General features: G+C 42.7%; 1 protein-coding gene and 1 non-coding gene across 19 annotated transcripts in view; both read right to left on the bottom strand.

Annotated features, from left to right (window-relative positions):
- The window catches only part of NCAM1 (neural cell adhesion molecule 1), a 368,148-nt gene that overhangs the window by 215,579 nt on the left and 132,109 nt on the right, over window positions 1–20,460 (bottom strand). The window lies entirely within an intron of this gene.
- Window positions 19,880–19,952, bottom strand: TRNAG-CCC (transfer RNA glycine (anticodon CCC)). The gene has a single exon. It is a non-coding gene; the product is annotated as a tRNA-Gly (tRNA).

Raw genomic sequence — 20,460 nt, 5'->3', positions numbered from 1 at the left:
ACTTGAAGTTAACATCCCTAAGACTCAGTTTTTTTAATCTGCCAAATGGAGTTAACAAAGCTGGCCTCAAAAGATTGCTGTAAGGATTATATTTAATCAGAACTCAAAAAAACACTAGCTACTGCTGAGCATTGGATGGTTTCCAGTTTGCTAAGGAGGAACTCGGAGAGTCTCAGCTCAGTGTGGTTCCTCCTCCCTCCCCAGCTCTCCCTAGTGTGTTTCAGGACTCCTGGGGAGGAGCCCACGTCCAGCTCCCCTTGTTAATGGAACCGCATCCAAACAGACATTCGGCTGTGCAGTCATCCGTTTCCTCGGCAGCAACAGAGTGCCCTTCACTGTGCTGGGAGCGGGGCGAACTGGGTAAGAACCCGACCTCGGAGGCTCGGCCTCTGGGTAGGATAAACACACAGGAAAAAATCATAAGAAACAACGCCATTTGCAGCAACATGGATGGACTCATTATACAAAGTGAAGCTAGTCAGACAAAAAAGGACAAATAACACATCATATCACTTATATGTAGAATTAAAAAAGATGATACAAACAAACTTATTTACAGAACAGAAACAGACTCACAGACATAGAAAACAAACCAATGATTACCAAAAGATAAGGGGAGAGAAAGGACAAATTAGGAACTTGGGATTAATAGATACCCATTAATATATATACCATAGCTGAACAACAAGGACCATAGTTGAGGGAACTACATTCAATATCTTGTAATAATGTAATGGAAAAGAATCTGAAAAAGAATATATATATATGTATATATATTCATATATATGTATACTACTACTAAGTCATTTCAGTCATGTCCGACTCTGTGCGACCCCGTAGACGGCAGCCCACCAGGCTCCCCCGTCCCTGGGTTTCTCCAGGCAAGAACACTGGAGTGGGTTGCCATGCCTTCCTCCGGGGGATCTTCTCAATCCAGGAAGGGAATCTGCCTCTCCTGCATTGGCAGGTGGGTTCTTTAAAGAACCATCCCTGGATCGGGAAGAAGGGCATGGCAACCCACTCCAGGATTCTTGCCTGAGAAATCCCATGGCAGAAGGAGCCTGGGGGGCAACAGTCTGTGGGGTCACAAAGAGTTGGACATGACTTAGTGACTCAACAACAACAATTATGACCACTTAGCAAATATTAATTTATGATGGGCAGCTATATTGCTCTTCTTCAATCATGACTTTTTAAAAATAAAATCATTGACTTTTGAGAAAACCGCACTAAACACAAAAGTTTAGTCCCTTCTGAGATCACGGTTATCAGGAAATCTTAACGGCCAAACCTCAAAGGTCCCATTTAACAGGGGCATCCTAAGAGCTTGAAGAAGGCAAGAAGTATAAAATGCATTTCATTTTTTCAAAAAATGTTTAGATTATTTAATAATTCAAAACCAGGTACTATTTCCTTCTATATAAAAGCAGCCCCAAAACATCCCCATGGCTTTCTACATATAAAGTGGATACAATTTAATATTAAAGATTTCCTTCTGTATTTCTCTTTATCTAGAAAGTGCGCCAGAGGTGCTTTTGCCAATGTAACTCAGAAAAGACCAGGTCAAGCTAACAGGGCTGTTTGAGAGCCAATGAAAAAACTATTAGTATTCCTTCATTCCAGTTCAAACGGCCCAGATCTGCCTGCTACCGGCCTGTCAGCCATGGGTGAGGTGGAATCAGTAAGACTGAAACCTGTGGGCCCAGACAGTGGCAGGAAATAAGAGCATAGGCCTCCACAGCTGCCCCAGGTCCCAGGTGCCTGTCCCCCAAATGAGGGCTACCAAAACCCTGCTGCAGAGGAGTGGGACGCGCCCCACGAGTGGCAGGAGAGCACAAAAGCCCTGCCTGGGCTTCTGTCTGTACATGAAGATTCCAAAAGCACAGCCGGTGGCAAACCTCTCTATCCTACAACGACAGTAAGACAGACTGGGGGGACTGTTTAGTTCAAGCTCTGAAGACAAAATGACCTTCTGTCTCATGGAGGCTTATCCAGCACCCCAAAGCTGCAGATACCAAAATGCAGTCATCCTTTCTGCAATGATTTTAACCAGCTTGATTTCTATCTCAGATCAAAATGGTGCACCTGTCTCCTATGCTCACATTCAAATGTACTTTACCATCTCCCCCTCTTTCATACTGTCCTTGTTGACACTTCCCAGTGAACCAGTGGGTCCACGCTGGTCACAGACCAAATGGTAAAGAGCTGTAGGAATGGTCTCACCCTCAAGCCCCTCCCCCCTTTCCAAGTCAGCCTTCTTTGTTTGTGTAGTTGTTGCTTTAACTGCCTAAAGGAACTCTCTTTTCCTCTGTGTTTGAAGCAGCAGGACAACTATTGATGGTTTTATCTCTTCTCCAAGCCCCCCAGAGGTAGCAGCAGCTATGGCAGCTTGCAGGTGTTGTGTGTGAGGGGTAGGGTGGGGGGTCTCCTGCTGAGAAGCACAGCACAGAGCAGCTTCCCCAGTGCCAGGGAAAGGGGCCCATCGGGATGATGTGATGACATCGTGGCCACTGGGGCATCGTTCCCCTGGTCTGCAGAAGATCCTTTACCATTGTCATTTGCCCCAGTCCATCTGCTTATTTGCTTTCAAGTAAAAAGGTGTGAAATGATCTCTCCAGTCAAAGAGGGAATGACTTCCGTGTACCTAACTGTGTGGGGTGGCTACTGAATGAGCATGCCTCGCTTCCATAAAAGTCTGCTCCTAAAGTTCTTAACCTAGAGAAAAAAGATCGGGCATTTTTTTTAATGTTCAAAGGGATGCCTTCCAAAGGCTGAAGAATAAAGAAGCTCCGTCCAGCTGTGCCCCAGGAGACCCATCAATCTCAGGCTGTAGAACCTTTGGACAGAGCTACATCACAGTTATGGGGCTCGGGGAGGGAGGGAAGACCTGGATGTGTACTGTTTAAGGATCAAACAAGAAAAACGTTCTCCTGTTTCACTTGGTGCAGTGAAACAGCTAAGATTCTTGGAAGTCCACTTGACTGTTTTTGCTGTTTTTCTCTGAAACAAGCTCTTACTAAGTGGGCCTTCTCTGCACTAAACTAGATTCCAAAAAGAAAAGCCACGTGGACAGTGTGTGACCTGTTTTCCATCAGATGTCCTGTTCCCTGCTGGCGGCGTGAATTAAGGGGCCTCCATCTGGGAGTAATGACGCTCCTTGAAGAACATCAAATACTAGTGACCTGTGTTACGGCTACAACTGAAAACCGCATGCCTGCGTGTCAACAGAAAGGAAGACCAACTGGGAAGACCAGGTATTTTCTAAGTTACCCATTTACTTTGTCATTCACTAATGAGCTGAAGCCAAGCTCCAAAGGCTCACGAAAAATATCTTTAACCGAGAAAATTCTCCCCATACAGTAGTTGTCTGCAAATTAAGATTGCTGTTATTGTTTTAACATTGAGCATTTGAGCAGTCAGCATTTAAGGAGTAGCACTTTGTGGGAGCTGAGCTTAAGGATCACTGCTGTGAAGCAGGGATCATGGGCCAGCGCCAGTTCCTGCCGAGAAACAAAGAGGGGATTCTTTATTGACAGTTATAAGAGATGTTATATAATCTCCCTCCTTTTCTCCAGGAGCAAGTGTAATTACTTATTTATCCAAGATGAAAAGCATTTTTCCACCTAGACTCCGCTGTTTTGATTCTATAACTCCCCCACTAACAATCAGGCAGGAGGGGGAGATGGCCAGACCTTCCTGACCCTTGAGTTCTCCATCGGGTAAATTATCTTTAGAATTTAAACAGACTTTTATATAATTGCAATTTTATTTGGTAACTGTGTCCCCTCTGCTTGAATCTGAATCCCAATTCCCCTCCTTGGTAGCAGAGTGCCCTTGGGCAGGGAAGCTAACTGCCCCATGCCTCAGTTTTCCTACCTTGTAAAGTAAAATCATCATAATGAAAGCACCGGCCTCAAAGCACTGCTGCTGTTTCCTTCCCTTCTAATCTCACTCTCTGTTGTGCTGCAAAGGAAGAGGACCTAAAGCCAGAAAATTGAGGCTTGAATTCTTATATCCTCCTTTTTAAGAAAATTAAATCATTATACCTTTGTATCAATAACTATCGAACCTTTTAAAACCTTAGTTTACTTATCCCTGAAACAGCGGAGTCTAGGTGGAAAAATGCTTTTCATCTTAGACAAATAAGTAATTATTTTATAGGATTCAAGGATTGAATGAGAGATTACATGCGAGTCCTAAACTCTAATTATTCACGTTACTTAACTTTTATGATTCATGACTTATTTGCTGTCCTCAGTACCAACCTGGGACACAAATTTCTTGTTAGGTAATTATCTCCCCCAACCTCTGATACAGCTCTGCCCTCCAACCCACTTTCCCTCATCTTAACATTTCGATCCTAGCCTTCTTATCCTCTCATGCATGTCTGATTTCCAGTTATTATAAGCTGCAGTTCCCGAGGATATGACTATGGTGATGAACTATGTTCTGGCCCTGGAACCTTGAGTGGCCTAGAAAAGCTTGAGTCCAATAAAACATCCGCAACACACCATCCTGCAGTCAGCCAAGTGGGCCGCGATGTGCCCGGCAGGAAGCTACCGAGATGGGCCCACTGAGCTGTGAGGTACTGGGGGTTCTGATAAAACATTTGAGAGCACACAGATTTCTCTCTTACCGACTGTTGGATTGGGGGCAGTGACTCAACCTTGTTGAGAAGCAATTTGCTTATATCTTAAAACAGACATATGCTGCATAGTATATGTGGGTCGGGAGGGGGGTGGTGGAAGATCCCTTGTAGAGACGGGATATTCTAGGCAATCAAACTTGTGACAACTCCCCACACTTCCACACAAATCCCTCTTATTCTGGTCTATACTTTCTTTTCAGATAGCTATTATCACTTTCTGGAGTACAACACAATTTACCCATTTACTGTGTTTACTGTCTACTGTCCATTTTAATCTCTGCTAAAATGTGAGTCTGAGAGAAGGTATCTTTACTGTTCTTTCTGCTGATGTATTTCAAGTGCCTAAAACAATACCTGACTCACCGTAGGTACTTAGTGAGCATCTGTTGAATGAATGAATGAATCACAGTCAAAATGGAACATAAGCCAAAATACATCATAAAGTGCTAACACTGAGGGGCTCATATTCTGGGTATCACTTAAATTCCTATGAAAATGTTCATTATTTCTTCCAATTTTTGATTCGAAACACCCTTTTTCCTTTCCCTCTAGCATTGTGTTGTTCAGTCACTAAGTCATGTCTGTCTCTTTGCGACCCCATGGACTGCAGCACGCCAGGCTCCTCTCTCCTCCACTATCTCCCAGAGTTTGTTCACATTCATGTCCATTGAGTTGGTGATGCTATCTAACCATCTCATCCTCTACCGACCCCTTTCTCCTTTTGCCTTTAATCTTTCCCCGCATCAAGGTCTTTTCCAATGAGTCGGCTCTTCCCATCAGGTGGACAAAGTACTGGAGTGCCAGCTTCAGCAGCAGTCATTCCAGTGAGTACTCAGGGTCGATTTCCTTTAGGCTTGACTAGTTGGATCTCCCTGCTGTCCAAGGGACTCTCAAGCACCTTCTCCCTCTAATGTACCGAAGCTATATACAGAGTTTAGTCTTATGCCTATGATCCTCAAGTAAGACACTCAACTTGCAGATTGGACTTTTCCTCAGTACATGCCCAGCTAGGTGACAACTTCGTGGCCACTGAGGAGGAAATCTTAGTTCGGAAGAGGAGGAGGAAAACAGCCCCACCATCGGCCCCCATCATTACCTTCTTGGCCTTTATGTTTTACACAGTCCGTACAAGTTCAAGAGTTCAGGCACTACATTTCACCACAAATTATGTTGCAGAAAATGAAATAATGTGCTATGGGGTTCTAAATCTTCTTTTCCACAAACTCTGCTGTCTGGCTTTATTGTTCACTGATGCAAAACTTCTCCTTTACAGAAGATGTATTATTCTTGATCCCATTAATATGGGTCAGTAATACTCTAAGTAATAATCCATGCAAGGCAAAGTCCTCATGAATGTTAACTAAAACACACAACCCACAGTGGTTTTTTTCCCCCCTGTCAGAGCCTTGAATTTATCAACTCTGAGTCCATAGTATAAAGTAATATGAAGTCAGACAGAACAGTGAAAATCATTTTCTCCTAACTCTTCATTGAGATTTTCAAACAAAAACAATCAGAAATACCACAATTTAGAGATAGTTAGAAAACCTCCAATTATTTAATGCACACAAAACCTCATAAATTTTGAAGATGTTCCTTCCATCAACTTAATATATATTTCACTGTGCACAATGTTAAGTTGGATGTACTGAAAAACCTATTTCTTTCTCCTGTACTGTCATAAAACCAAACAGATATAGATAAAGAAGCCTGCATGCTATTTTGGGGAGGAAACATGCACCCGAATCCTCGGTTATGCTTTTTTGCTTCAGTTAATCAAGGCAGCAAGCATGGTAATCTTCCTTTGGAAAAATACACTTTCCTCATGTTATGATTATATGCATCTTCACCCTCCTTTCTGAAATGCCTCCCCATCGCTTTTTTTAAAAATTTTATTTTATTTTTAATTGGAGGATAATTACTCTCCATTGCTTTTTTTGTAAAATATTTTGCTTTCTTTCCCCAACATACAGTTATCTTCACTTTTCCAAATGCTTCCAGCAGGCTGATTCTGTAGACATTACCCCCAAACCAGCAAAATGAGGAAAGAGACTCAGTACTTCCAATAGTATCACTATCTTGGACCATGCTCGTTCATTTAAACCTAATTAATAGCTTCTATACCCTGATTAAAAAAAAAAACACCTAAATCCACTCTATCTTTTAAACATTCAAGGGAAGAATGCAAAGCTTTATGAATTTTGAAGCCAAATGTGGGGTTCAGTGAAATGCCTGAATAAGGCATATTTTGATTTCTCAACCACTTCACTAATTCTTGGGCTTTCCAGGAGGTGCAATGATAAAGGAACTGCTCGGCAATGCAGGAGACGCGGAGACATGGGTTTGATTCCTGGGTGGGGAAGATCCCCCGGAGAAGGAAATGTCAACCTGAGCTAGTATTCTTGCCTAGAAAATTCCATGGACAGAGGAGCTTGGCGAGCTACAGTCCACGGGGTCACAAAGAGTCGGACATGACTGAGCACATACACACACATTAAAAGCTAATTCTACGCTTTTAATACACAGCGGTCCCAATTACAGCTGTCTTCGGTGCAGTTCAGCCGCTCAGTTGTGGCTGACTTTGTGACCCCATGGGCTGCAGTGTGCCCGGCTTCCCTGTGCATCACCAACTCCCAGAGCTTGCCCAAACTCATGTCCATAGAGTTGGTGACGCCATACAATCATCTCACAGCTGTCTTATCCCAAAGCAAAAAATAATTAAGGGCATCTTCCAACTCTTCCAAAGATGATACAATCTAACGAATTAGGTTTTTTTCTCTCTCAATTCCCATTCTCTAATCTGCCTGCCACTGACCGAGGAATAAAATATTCCCTTGAGATTTACTCATTTTACATGATTTGGAGTTAAGGACAGGATTCCCACCTACTTAGTTTATGTTTAAAGCTTGTGGTGGTTCTCCCCTTGGTTCTGCTTGAGCATTTCTGATGAAGCAACTTCAAAAAAAAAAAAAAAAAGAGCCCTAACAAACCCAAGACCAACACTAAACTCTTAATTCTTCAGTGTGCAGTGGCCTCCAGAGACTTCTGATAAAATAATTGGTCACAACATGGGAATAAAGTCACCACTTTTTAAGGCGGTTTAAGTTCAGTTCCAAACTGCAGAGTTCTAAAGAACAGCAAGGAAAGATAAGAAAGCCTTCCTCAGGGATCAATGCAGAGAAATAGAGGAAAAGAACAGAATGGGAAAGACTAGAGTTCTCTTCAAGAAAATTAGAGATACCAAGGGAACATTTCATGCAAAGATGGGCTCACTAAAGGACAGAAATGGTAGGGACCTAACAGAAGCAGAAGATATTAAGAAGAGGTGGCAGGAATACACAGGAGAATTGTACAAAAAAGATATTCATGACCCAGATAATCACGATGGTGTGATCACTCATCTAGAGTCAGAAATCTGGGAATGTGAAGTCAAGTGGGTGGGCCTTAGAAAGTATCACTACAAACAACACTAGTGGAGGTGATGGAATTTCAGTTGAGCTATTTCTAATCCTAAAAGATGACGCTGTGAAAGTGCTGCACTCGATATGCCAGCAAATTTGGAAAACTCAGCAGTGGCCACAGGACTGGAAAAGGTCAGTTTTCATTCTAATCCCAAAGAAAGGCAATGTCAAAGAATGCTCAAACTACCACACAGCTGCACTCATCTCACACACTAGTAAAGTAATGCTCAAAATTCTCCAAGCCAGGCTTCAGCAATATGTGAACTGTGGAATTCCACATGTTCAAGCTGGTTTTAGAAAAGGCAGAGGAACCAGAGATCAAATTGCCAACATCTGCTGGATCATCAGAAAAGCTAGAGAGTTCCAGAGAAACATCTATTTGTGCTTTATTGACTATGCCAAAGCCTTTGACTGTGTGGATCACAATAAACTGTGGAAAATTCTTCAAGAGATGGGAATACCAGACCACCTGACCTGCCTCTTCAGAAACCTATATGTAGGTCAGGAAGCAACAGTTAGAACTGGACATAGAACAACAGACTGGTTCCAAACAGGAAAAGGAGTATGTCAAGGCTGTATATTGTCACCCTGCTTATTTAACTTATATGCAGAGTACATCATGAGAAACGCTGGACTAGAAGAAACACAAGCTGGAATCAAGACTGCCAGGAGAAATATCAATAACCTCAGATATGCAGATGACACCACCCTTATGGCAGAAAGTGAAGAAGAACTAAAAAGCCTCTTGATGAAGGTGAAAGAGGAAAGTGAAAATGTTGGCTTAAAGGTCAACATTCAGAAAACGAAGATTATGGCATCTGGTCCCATCACTTCATGGCAGATAGTTGGGGAAACAGTGGAAACAGTGGCTGCCTTTATTTTTCTGGGCTCCAAAATCACTGCAGATGGTGACTGCAGCCATGAAATTAAAAGACACTTACTCCTTGGAAGGAAAGTTATGACCAATCTAGATAGCATATTCAAAAGCAGAGACATTACTTTGCCAACAAAAGTCTGTCTAGTCAAGACTATGGTTTTTCTAGTGGTCATGTATGGATGTGAAAGGTAGACTATAAAGAAAGCTGAGCACTGACAAATTGATGCTTTTGAACTGTGGTGTTGGAGAAGACTCTTGAGAGTCCCTTGGACTGCAAGGAGATGCAATCAGTCCATCCTGAAGGAGATCAGTCCTGGGTGTTCATTGGAAGGACTGATGCTAAAGCTGAAAGTCTAACACTTTAGCCACCTGATGCAAAGAGTTGACTCATTGCAAAAGACCCTGATGCTGGGAAAGATTGAGGGCTGGAGAAGGGAACGACAGAGGATGAGATGGTTGGATGGTATCATCTACTCGATGGACATGGGTTTGGGTGGACTCTGGGAGTTGGTGATGGATAGGGCCTGGCGTTCATGGGGTCACAAAGAGTCGGACATGACTGAGCAACTGAACTGAACTGAACTGTAGTTAAGTTTTCTTTTCAAATGTCTTGCATAGAAGACAAATGCTAGGACACCGTAAAGGAGACTGATGGAAGGATGGCCTGGCTGGCTATCCTCATGCCAAGGACACACTGTGACTTCAGCACCTAAGGAGAGGCCATGCTCTTTGACCTCTGTCATGTCACAGGTCAACGGCAGGTATGCTGCTGCTGCTGCTGCTAAGTTACTTCAGTCGTGTCCGACTCTGTGCGACCCCATAGACGGCAGCCCACCAGGCTCCCCCGTCCCTGGGATTCTCCAGGCAAGAACACTGGAGTGGGTTGCCATTTCCTTCTCCAATGCATGAAAGTGAAAAGTGAAAGTGAACTTGCTCAGTCGTGTCCGACTCTAGCGACCCCATGGACTGCAGCCTACCAGGCTCCTCCATCCATGGGATTTTCCAGGCAGGAGTACTGGAGTGGGGTGCCATCGCCTTCTCCAAATGGCAGGTGTAGACTTCCTTTAAGCAAGAGTAAATCTGCTTTCTGTTAGAAGGCCAAAAGAGCAATGCACAGACATTTTTATACAAATCTGTTTACAATGATAATGAAGCAAACTATGCTAGGAAGCTCTGTGAGTGAGCAGGAAGAACAAATTGAGACTTATTTATGCCTTATCCTTTCCAGTGTGTCCAGTTCAACAGCTCCTATGAATGGAGAGTTCTAACTCCTCTAGCCAGCTGCATCACTTCAGGCAAGGCATCCCTGGAGTCGCTAATGTGCGGATTAACTTCAGAAAGGGACGGACAAATGGGACTAAGTGGCACAGTGCTAAGATCTGCACCAACTATGAATCACAGGAGACAGGGAATTATGGACGCAGAAGTTCCCTTTAAACCAAAATAGCAAGAAACCAAACTCATGCAGGTCATCTGCCGAGTGTTCCTTAGGCTCTTCTGCTTTTTAGTCTTTCCACTGTTAGCTCAGAAAACAAATGCTATTAACATGTGACATAAAGAGAAAAACCAGGAAGCAGGAGACACAGCCAGGACCTGCCCAGCTCCGGTGGCAAAGGATTGTGCAAAGGTCCACCAGCTTCCTGAAATGATTCTCTTCTGCCTCTCACAGGCATCACCAGTGATGAACTTGGTTGATATCTTTGAGAATGACAACCATCTCCAGAAAGAAAGCCTGAAATACAATTATGTGCTTTCTTTCTGAATAATGTTTGTATTTGTTTAAGTCATAGAAAAATAGATTCTATGATCTCAGGCAAATATATATATATATATATATATATATATATATATATATATATATCCTTTGGCTTAGCTAATCTGTTAGATTGCTAGGTTTAATTATTAATATACCCTTATAGCTATAAAGTAGACTATAGCACTTGTTGCTATTTAGTCACTAAGTTATGTCTGACTCTTTTGTGACCCCGTGGACTGTAGCCTGCCAGATTCCTCTGTCCATGGGATTTCCCAGGCAAGAATACTGGAGTGGGTTGTCTTGCCCTCTTCCGGGGGATCTTCCCAACCCAGGGACCAAACTTGTGTTTCCTGCATTAGCAGGCAGATTCTTTACCACGGAGCCACCAAGGAAGCTTAAACTACAGTATAGTTAGTTTATAATTATCCATGACAATTACATGGAGGCTATTCAGGTATTCTAATATAGAACCTTATTGTTATTTCATTGTATTGAGATTATGATTTGTCTTCTGAGAATTAACACTTTGAAATGAATTAAACACTTCAAACTTTATTGTTTCAAGCTACCTAACACAGACTCTACCAGAAGCTGGAAATTTGTCAGATGTTTCTAATGTATCACTCTGTTCACACCTCTTCCCAACTTTCCAAGTTAGAAATAGTCTCTTTGCTTCAAATTAAGGCAAAACTTCAACTATCATGTGTGGCTCACACCTTCTGATGGGAAAGAGATAAATAAGAAACGGGAACACACCTCAGTGGTGGATGGAGTGTTAACATCATCTTCCTTAATGATGTTAGTAAGAATTTACAAGCAAGAGACATTCCTAAGAATCTAAACTGTGATCCATTTCTGAGAGTAATAGCTGTTCAATCTCCAGGATCAGACTGCTCTGCTCTTCACGACTCTTGTCAACTGATCAATGAAATGTGTACTTAAGAAGATTGATCACTTACAAATGCAGAGACGTTAGCTGAAGATCAGCAGGAAGTCAGAGGTGCCTTTTAGACCACTCATCTCCAAATGTGCACCAAAAGTCATCTGTACTTTGTGAGCTCTGAAAGACCAGCATTTAGTCCAAGCAGCTATTAGACTTCCTGGGGTCATGAGTCCTGAACTGCCTGCTCTTTCTGGTCTACAACTACCGCCATGAAAAGCAAACTCACGCCTCAACTTCTCTCCAGGGCTCCTATAACCCCACACGGACAGGAGATTCTCTCTCTGATACTGTCAGTGTAGTGTGAGGACTGGTGTATGGAGTCTGGGGTTAGAAACAAATTCATTTATACTTATCTATTATCATTTATCAAAGTGTACCACTGTTCCTGTTATTGGTATGTAACGCAGCTTATAGAAGTCAGGTATAATTTGCTAAGGGCTTCCCAGGTGGCTCAGTGGTAAAGAATCCGCCTGTCAATGCAGGAGACATAGGAGACAGGGTTAGATCCCCTGGAGGAGGAAATGGCGATGCACTCTAGTATTCTTGCCAGGAAAATCCCATGGACGGAGGAGTCCAACGGGCTGCAGTCCATAGGGTTGCAAAGAGTCAGACATGACCAAGCACGCACATGTAATTTGCTAAACTGTGAGAGAATAGCTTCCTCAGCTCTCAGAAGAGAGAAAATTGGGAGAATGGCATAATCTCCATGATCTATTGTCTATACCCACGGTGTATGGAAGCTGAGTGAAATAAATCTACCCTGGTTCTATTCAGAAAAGGATTCCACTCAATGTATTTCTACTGAGAGCCTTAAAGGATTGTGTGGGGCACCACAGGATCACTAAAGGAGATCACAAACCCCAAAGTTCATAGCAGCAGTATTCACAGAAGCCAAGATATGGAAGCAACCTACGTGTCCATCGACAGGTGAATGGACAAAAAGGGTGTGGCATACGCACTTATTTATGGCGGAATACTACTCAGCCATAAAAATGAATGCAATACGGCATGTGCAGCAACAAGGATGGGTGCAGAGATGATCACACCAAGTGATTAAGTCAGGCAGAGAAAGGCAAGTATCATTTGGTATCACTGACACATGGCATCTAACTATTTCTAAAACAGACTGATTCACACACATAGAAAACAACGATTATCACAGAGGAAAGGTGGGGGAGGGATAAATAAGTAGGAGTTTGGGATTAACAAATACACAGCACTATATGTAAAACAGAGAGACAACAAGGACCTATAATATAGCACAGGAAACAATGTTCAGTATCTTGTGAATATCTATAAAAGAAAATGATCTGAAAAATATATATATAACTGAATCACTTTGCTGTACACCTAAAATTAACACAACATTGTGAATCAACTATACGTCAAAAAGGCCCTCTAACACAGCAACGCCAACAGAAAAAGACAACACAGAAGGGCTCCCTTCTCCTAAGAGTCTTCATAGCCCAGCAGGACGCAGAGCAAGTAAACACAGGAACGCAGGTGATGCAGCTTGTAGTGAACACCGTAGTAAACAGCTACCAAGCACACAGGGCGGGGGCTGGGCGGGGGGGGGGGTTCACCAGGAGAAACCATGTCCTGCCAGGTGAAGAGAGGAGGCTCGTGAAAGACTTAACCCAGATTCCCCACTGGGGTGGGGGGAGGGGTGGGGCGGGAATCTTAAGAACAAGTGTGAAGAATAATCACATTGTCCACATCCTGTACATTCAAGCCCACGGCATCAGGCAACCACAGGGACAGATATGAATGGTAATTGCAGAGCCGGAGGCAAAGTAAAGGCAGGCACCGTGGCTACCGCGTCGTCTCAGCCAATCGAGTCTCATAATAAAGGCAATCTAGTCAGACTCCTGGCCTCGTGGGATGAGTCCTAACTGAATAACAGTCTCACCTAACCGGGAATCACAGAAACGTCCCAGATTTCTCCTGGTCCAGCTCTGCTTGCAGACAGGCCAACATCTGCATCAGTCAAGACAAATCCTTGTCAATTCACCCTTTTAATCACCTTTATGGATACAAATTTTACAGTTTCTCCTGGAAGTTAGCATAAGAATTTAATGATGCTGACACTCTGCCAGGGAGCTAGCAGGCTTCTGAGTACAGTGACATTCAGACAGCGTCAGAGTTCAGGATGATTCAGTCAGCCAGACTACCATCATATTTATTATGGGCCTACTGTGTGCCACAACTGTCTCAACCATCTTGAATGGACTAATTGACTTAGCTCTCACAAGGACACTATTAGGCATCAAACACTTTCGTCAGCCTCATGTTACAGGGTGGTACATTGGATGGGCCAGTAATATACAGCTGGTCCTTGGTAGAGTGGCCTGGCTCCAGGACCAGCGCTCTTAACGATTATGCTAAGCTATCTCTAAGAGCATCAGGATAACCAAATGGGCATGAGGCTAACCACGTCACAAGGTGCACAGCAGAGGAGGCAGAAGACTAGCTCTCTACGACTGTATTTTATGGTAATATGGGCGTGCTCTGTCACTTCAGTCCTGTCCGACTCTTTGGCACCCCATGGACTGTAGCCCACCAGGCTCTTCTGTCCATGGGATTCTCCAGGCAAGAAAACTGGAGTGGGTTGCCATGCCCTCCTCCAGGGGATCTTCCTGACCCAGGGACTGAAGCAGCGTCTCTTAAGTCTCCTGCATTGGCAGGAGGGTTCTTTACCACTAGCGCCACCTGGGAAGTCCTTATGGTACATAAGAACCCATCAATCGTAAGAGGCAGCATTATTCATTTTCATTCCTCTAAGAGAGTCACTTCGGTGCCTCAGACAGTTAAGAGCCTGCCTGCAACGTGGGAGACCAGGGTTCGATCCCTGGATTGGGAAGGTCTGCTGGAGAAGGAGATGGCAACTCACTCCAATATTTTTGCCCAGAAAATCCCATGGATGGAGGAGCCTGGCAGGCTATAGTCCATGGGGTCGCAGAGTCAGACATGACTGAGCAACTAACATTTTCACTTTTCAAGAAAGAAAAAACCTTGTTGATTAAAGTATGACAGAATAGTCAAAAACCACCAATTATAAGACAATGCTGATTTCAGAGATGTTAAAATGAGGGTAAAAAAGTGCATTTCAGAATTTATGAAATACTGTTACACTATTAATTACAATGAGTAAATAATATAACCTAAGGCTCAGTTTCTACATCTATAAAATAGGAGACTGATGATTACTACGGTCCTTCTAACCTGACAATTCTAGGTATCACCTATATAAGGAACAGGGCAAGCACTGGGGTGAGAAGGGTGAGGTGTCCAGGGCCCCAGATTTAAGGAGGCACCACTCTCCAGTTGATGTAAGTCCAGGGTGGGAACTGGAGAGTGAGCACTCCCTTAAAGCATATATGTTGGCACCTGGCTTCCCTCAACCCAGTGGGGCCCTGATGGAAAAAGCAATGAGGAATTCAGACCATTTGTCTCCTGTTTTTTTTTGTTTGTTTGTTTGTTTGTTTTTTATCAAGATCTTTTTTTTAGTGACTTGTTCCCACTTAACAGCAACTTTTTCCAAATACTTTCCTTTTTCCTACAGAGACCTTTTCCTTGGTGTATTTCTTTATATTTCTATTCCCTCCCCACCTTCTCCCATTTCTATTAAAATCCATGATTCCAAGTTCATTCAGCTAGTTCTTCAAAGTTTTTACTGAGGCCAAGGACAGATGTGTGAGCTTCTCCTATAACTTAATTCCCTAAGTTATACAGTGCATCCCATCTCATGGGAAACCCACTCTGATCTGAAGGAACAGATATAGCCGAGGCCCTTGCTACTTAGACCATTAGGACCACATCACCTGGAAGCATCTTAGAAATGCAGAATCTCATCCCCACTTCTGTACTTGCAGAATCTGCATTTTAACAAGGTCCTAAATATAGCTTGAGAAGCATGAGACTAGGCAACATTATGCCAATTATGCAAAAAAGCAACTCCAATGATAATAACTACTCCTTATTAAGCACCTAATATGTGTCAAGTACGTCCCATACAGCACCATTCCATCAACAATTCAGACAAGTCAATAATGATTCATTTAAATTCAGTGACCCAGGTGGAAGTTCTTCTGGAAGTATGGTATACCTATCATCACTTCAGGCCAACGAGGTAAGGTTTTGTAAACTATTTTCAGCAAATAGTATCATATTCACCTCCCATTCTTTCCCTACACTGGTAACGACTAGAGATCAGGACTTGAATTTGCACAGTTTGATATTAACTGCGTGCACCTGAGCTAGTAATTCAACTTTCTGAAATCCAGTTGCTTTATCAATAAAATAGGAAATGATAGAGTGTATTACAAGGATGAAATTAAATAAGGGATATGGAGGGCTCAGCAGTCTATCTGTGTGTACTCAGTCATGTCCAACTCTTGGGGACCCCATGGGCTCTAGCCTGCCAGGCTCCTCTGTCCATGGGGTTTCCCAGGCAAAAATACTGGAGTGGGTTGCCATTTTCTTCTCCAGGGGATCTTCTGGATCCAGGGATTGAACCCATATCTCTTTTGTCTCCTGACTGCAGGCAGATCCTTTAGCACCAGCACCACTTGGGAGGCGGGCATGCAGGAAAAGCTCAACAAAGAAAACATATTACATCGCTTGGCTATTAGCAAAGGCTGGTTAAGCCACACAAGTACAAATCATTGGCCTAACAATTTGCTCTCTGCTTCCATCTCCTCAAAAAACAAAAAGGCTCACTTTAATTTGGAGATTACCCATCTATATACGAAGCTCTTAAGTGATGACAGTCAAAGATATCATTGTTTCTTTGAAAAACCTCTCTTCCGAGTAAAGATATCTGATGTAATTTTAATTGTGACTGAAAAATAAAGCAGCAAAAAGAAAAAAAAAAAAAAGCCCTCCTCCCATGTCTGGAGATGCAAACAGCCTGATAACTCAAGAGGCACCTTGCTCATTTACTGAACTCTAGCGAAGTAGGGAGTTGCTTTTGACAGAGCTGTTAAGCAAATAAGGATCCTCCTGGCTGCTGAATAAATTAAGCTATTCTTATTTGACCTTTGCCAAACTAGGTTTGAGTGACCGACAGGATCTAGCATTGTCTCCCGTTCTTTCGTACAATGTGACAAGCATGCTCACCATGTCCAGATCCTTCTTGCTTTTGTTGCTTTTATAAAAGGTTTCATTGAATGGCTTATTAAAACTGCTGTATATAAAACTACGCCTTTGAAAGATTTCTCTGGCTGGACTCCAGCTCAATTAGCGGACTACTTCCAGCTGATGAAAAGTAACAGTCAATATCAGATTAGAGTTAGCAACTATTCACCAGAGTCATCAAATTAGATTTGGGTATCTATGGTGACACAACAAAAATTTCCACTAAGCCCTGTGGTTTTACAATAAGACGATCACAGCTTTATATTAAATTATTGTTCAAAATGGTTTCTCAAAATCTAATCTGCATCTCAGGAGATACACAGTCAAGTCTATAGGCATATCAAAAAACGTATAACCAGGACTTTCCCAATTTAAATACTAAGTAGCCTAAAGAGTCTAGGAGAACAATTTGCATGAAGCTTGGTCTTTTTTCTCTTTCAACAACTCCTTCCCAATTATCAGTTATGACTGGCCATTGTCAAGCTGACGTGCCACCTGATTTGTCAATAAAATTGACCAAGCCTGCAGTCCAGGACTTGGAGGAAAACAGAAAAAAAAAGACAATCCCAGCTTTTAATATGCTTACAATCTAAACAGGATATTAAACATACAAATTAGAATACAATATTAACACAGCAGATTTCAACTTATATGCATATAGAGTAAAAATGTACACATATGTAGACACATTATGTGCAAAATGAGTTTAACTGCAAGTAGGCACATTAAATTTAGCCTCTGCTGGAGTCTGTTGTATTTATTTCTTTTAAAACAGCAAAACACCCTTAGGCGAGACTTTCTTTTATTAAAATAATATGCCTCTGATGGTTTGTGGGATGGGGTCATCTTTGCAGATCCCTAGCTAAGAGACATCACCCAGGTTCTTAGGAAGCAGGCACCTCCAGTCCGCCATGCTGCAGAGGTCCCAGAAAGACTGGACCTCCCATCACCTTTGGTCCATGGCCAGCTCCGGCTTCTACAAGCACAGGTGTGATCCATCTCTGTGCTTCCTGGGAATGAAGCCCTGGGTGATGAGAGCTGGGCCATATCTTAGACTCCTCTTCCCCACAGATGCCACCCGTCTGTCTCTCCACAGATCTGTCTCCCCTGCTCTGGCAGCATAGAAAGTCATCCAGTCGGGGGACAAAGTGACAGTCCCTCCTCTGGAAGGCACCCCCAATCTTTACCAGGGGTGTCTTCCACCTTCTGAGTGACTTCCGGAAGAGACCTTCTACTGTCGAGAGGATTAAGTGAAATAGCATCTATGAAAGTAATTTATAAAATGGAAAGGCTAAATGTAAGAAATTATTACAGACAGTAAACGATTTTAGAGCGTCCCTGGTGGCTCAGATGGTAAAGAATCTGCCTGCGAAGGGGGAGACCTGGGTTTGATCCCTGGGTAGGGAAGAGCCTCTGGAATAGGAAATGGGAACCCACCCCAGTACTCTTGCCTGGAGAATTCCATGGACAGAAGAGTGTGGTGGGCTATAGTTCATGAGATCATGAAGAGTCAGACATGACTGAATGACTAAATTATTATTATTAAATTATTATTTTTTAAAAAACTCACAGGTACAGCACTTATCTTCACTCAAATGCCAATCAGATTGTTCTGGATCCAAGCAGTATGCAGAACTAGGTGTAAAGCATAGCAGAAGCCTCTCCACTCTGTTCCCTTAATGACTTTTTTACCTTGGCAACTAAATACACCATGACTTGGCAATCTGGGACTCTACAAGCACCAGGAAGACAAAGCCAGAGCTAACTGAACGCCACTCTACTTGTGACTCTATCTATACAACCCAATGTTTTGGCAATTGACAGTCACAGTCATGTCTCTTTCCCTCTTGTCACTATAAAAATACTGTTATATGATCTAGAGCTTTAGAAATTATATCAGTTATAGCCTCCATTCAAACAATTAACTTAATAATCCATGATTACCAATTAGATGCTCAATTGGACAGGTGCTTGCTCTTATATACAAAGGAGTACTGCTTGTGAATACCAGCCGCATCAAACTTGACTGACAGGTCTTTTTTTTTTTTTTTCCAATTTAAAAAAAGAGAAGTCTTTTCAGAGCATTTAATTTTCAGGGTTTTATGTGTCTGATTTGACAACCTGTATGCGATTTAGATGGAATACTCTGTATTTCTATTTTGCAAAGCGAAATTTTCATCAGGAAACTGTGTTTCTTTAAGGACATTTCAGGCTTTGGGGAAACATATATGCTTACCTGGGAGACTTGTTTCAAATTACCAGGTAAAGTACATTTCTGTAGTGGGCACTTGAAAATCATACCATATATTACTAACTCAATAGGGTGTATCATCTTCTGTCAGCCTCTCTTTTCATTATTACATAAACGGATGATAGAAACAAAATGATAACTATCATTCCACACGGCTTGTCCAACCCCAAATCTGTTTCCTTTTTCAGAAACACAATCAGATATCTGAGCCTATTCTCTGTAGAAATTCAGAATCCGAATCTCTGGCATTATTCCTGAAGACTTTGTATGTAAATTATAATATACTACAAGATTATTAGGATTTTAAAGCCTTTAAAGATACCTTTGTGCACAAAGTCTTCCAAAGAATGAAGACCATTCCTTTAGAAGAAATAGTAAGCTAAAGCAAGAGCTCATTCCTCTAACATGTGAGCCTTGAAATGGTTTTGTTAAAATACAGTGGCTGTGTCTTGTCAGTAAGGAAAATGGCTGGAGAAGTATCAAATTGGTGTTTTTACCCCCATGAAATAGGCTCGTTTGTTTTGTAATTTGGCTGTGTCGGGCCTTAGTTGCAGCATGCGTGATCTTCACTGAGTCATGTGGGATCTTTAGTTGTGTTGCACAGACTTTCCAGTTGTGGCAGGCAGCCTCTAGAGCACAGACTCAGTAGTTGTGGCACTGAGTTGCTGAGTTGCTCTGAGTCATGTGGGATCTTAATTCTCCAACCAGGGCTCAAACCTGTGTCCCCTGCAATGCAAGGCAGATTCTTAACCACTGGACCACCAGGGAAGTTCCAGCAAACTCTTAGTTGCAGCATGAGGGATCTAGTTCCCTGACCAGGGATCGAACCCAGGCCCTCCACATTGGGAGTACAGAGTCTTAGCCACTGGACCACCAGGGAAGCCCCCTGTGAAACAGACTTGATGGACTGGTTATTCAGCTGAAGGTGCTAAAATATCCTGGTCTGCCACTCATCAAAGACAAGTTTCTTTAATTTAAAAAAAAAATTTTACCCGGTTTTATTATGAAACATTTAAACACATTCCAAAAATGTATATCACAAAACTACACACGTCCATGAGTTTATCCCAGATATCCTTAATTTTCACATTAAACAGACAGAATAAATCAAAACACTTGGAAAAGCCTTTGGGTGTGCGTGTCAAGTCTGTGGACTGTAGCTCCTCTGTCCGTGGGATTCTCCAGGCAAGAACGCTGGAGTGGGTTGCCATTTTCTCCGGATCTTCCCAACCCAGGGATTGAACCCACGTCTCTTATGTCTCCTGCATTGGCAGGTGGGTTCTTTACCACTAGCGCCACCTGGGAAGGCTTTGCTGCTGCTGCTGCTGCTAAGTCGCTTCAGTCGTGTCCGACTCTGTGCGACCCCATAGACGGCAGCCCACCAGGCT

Source organism: Ovis canadensis, chromosome 15 (assembly GCF_042477335.2).
Source record: "Ovis canadensis isolate MfBH-ARS-UI-01 breed Bighorn chromosome 15, ARS-UI_OviCan_v2, whole genome shotgun sequence".
Taxonomy (NCBI): Eukaryota; Metazoa; Chordata; class Mammalia; order Artiodactyla; family Bovidae; genus Ovis; species Ovis canadensis.
The sequence above is the reverse complement of the archived record's forward strand: the minus strand, read 5'-3'. Positions and strand labels throughout refer to the sequence as shown.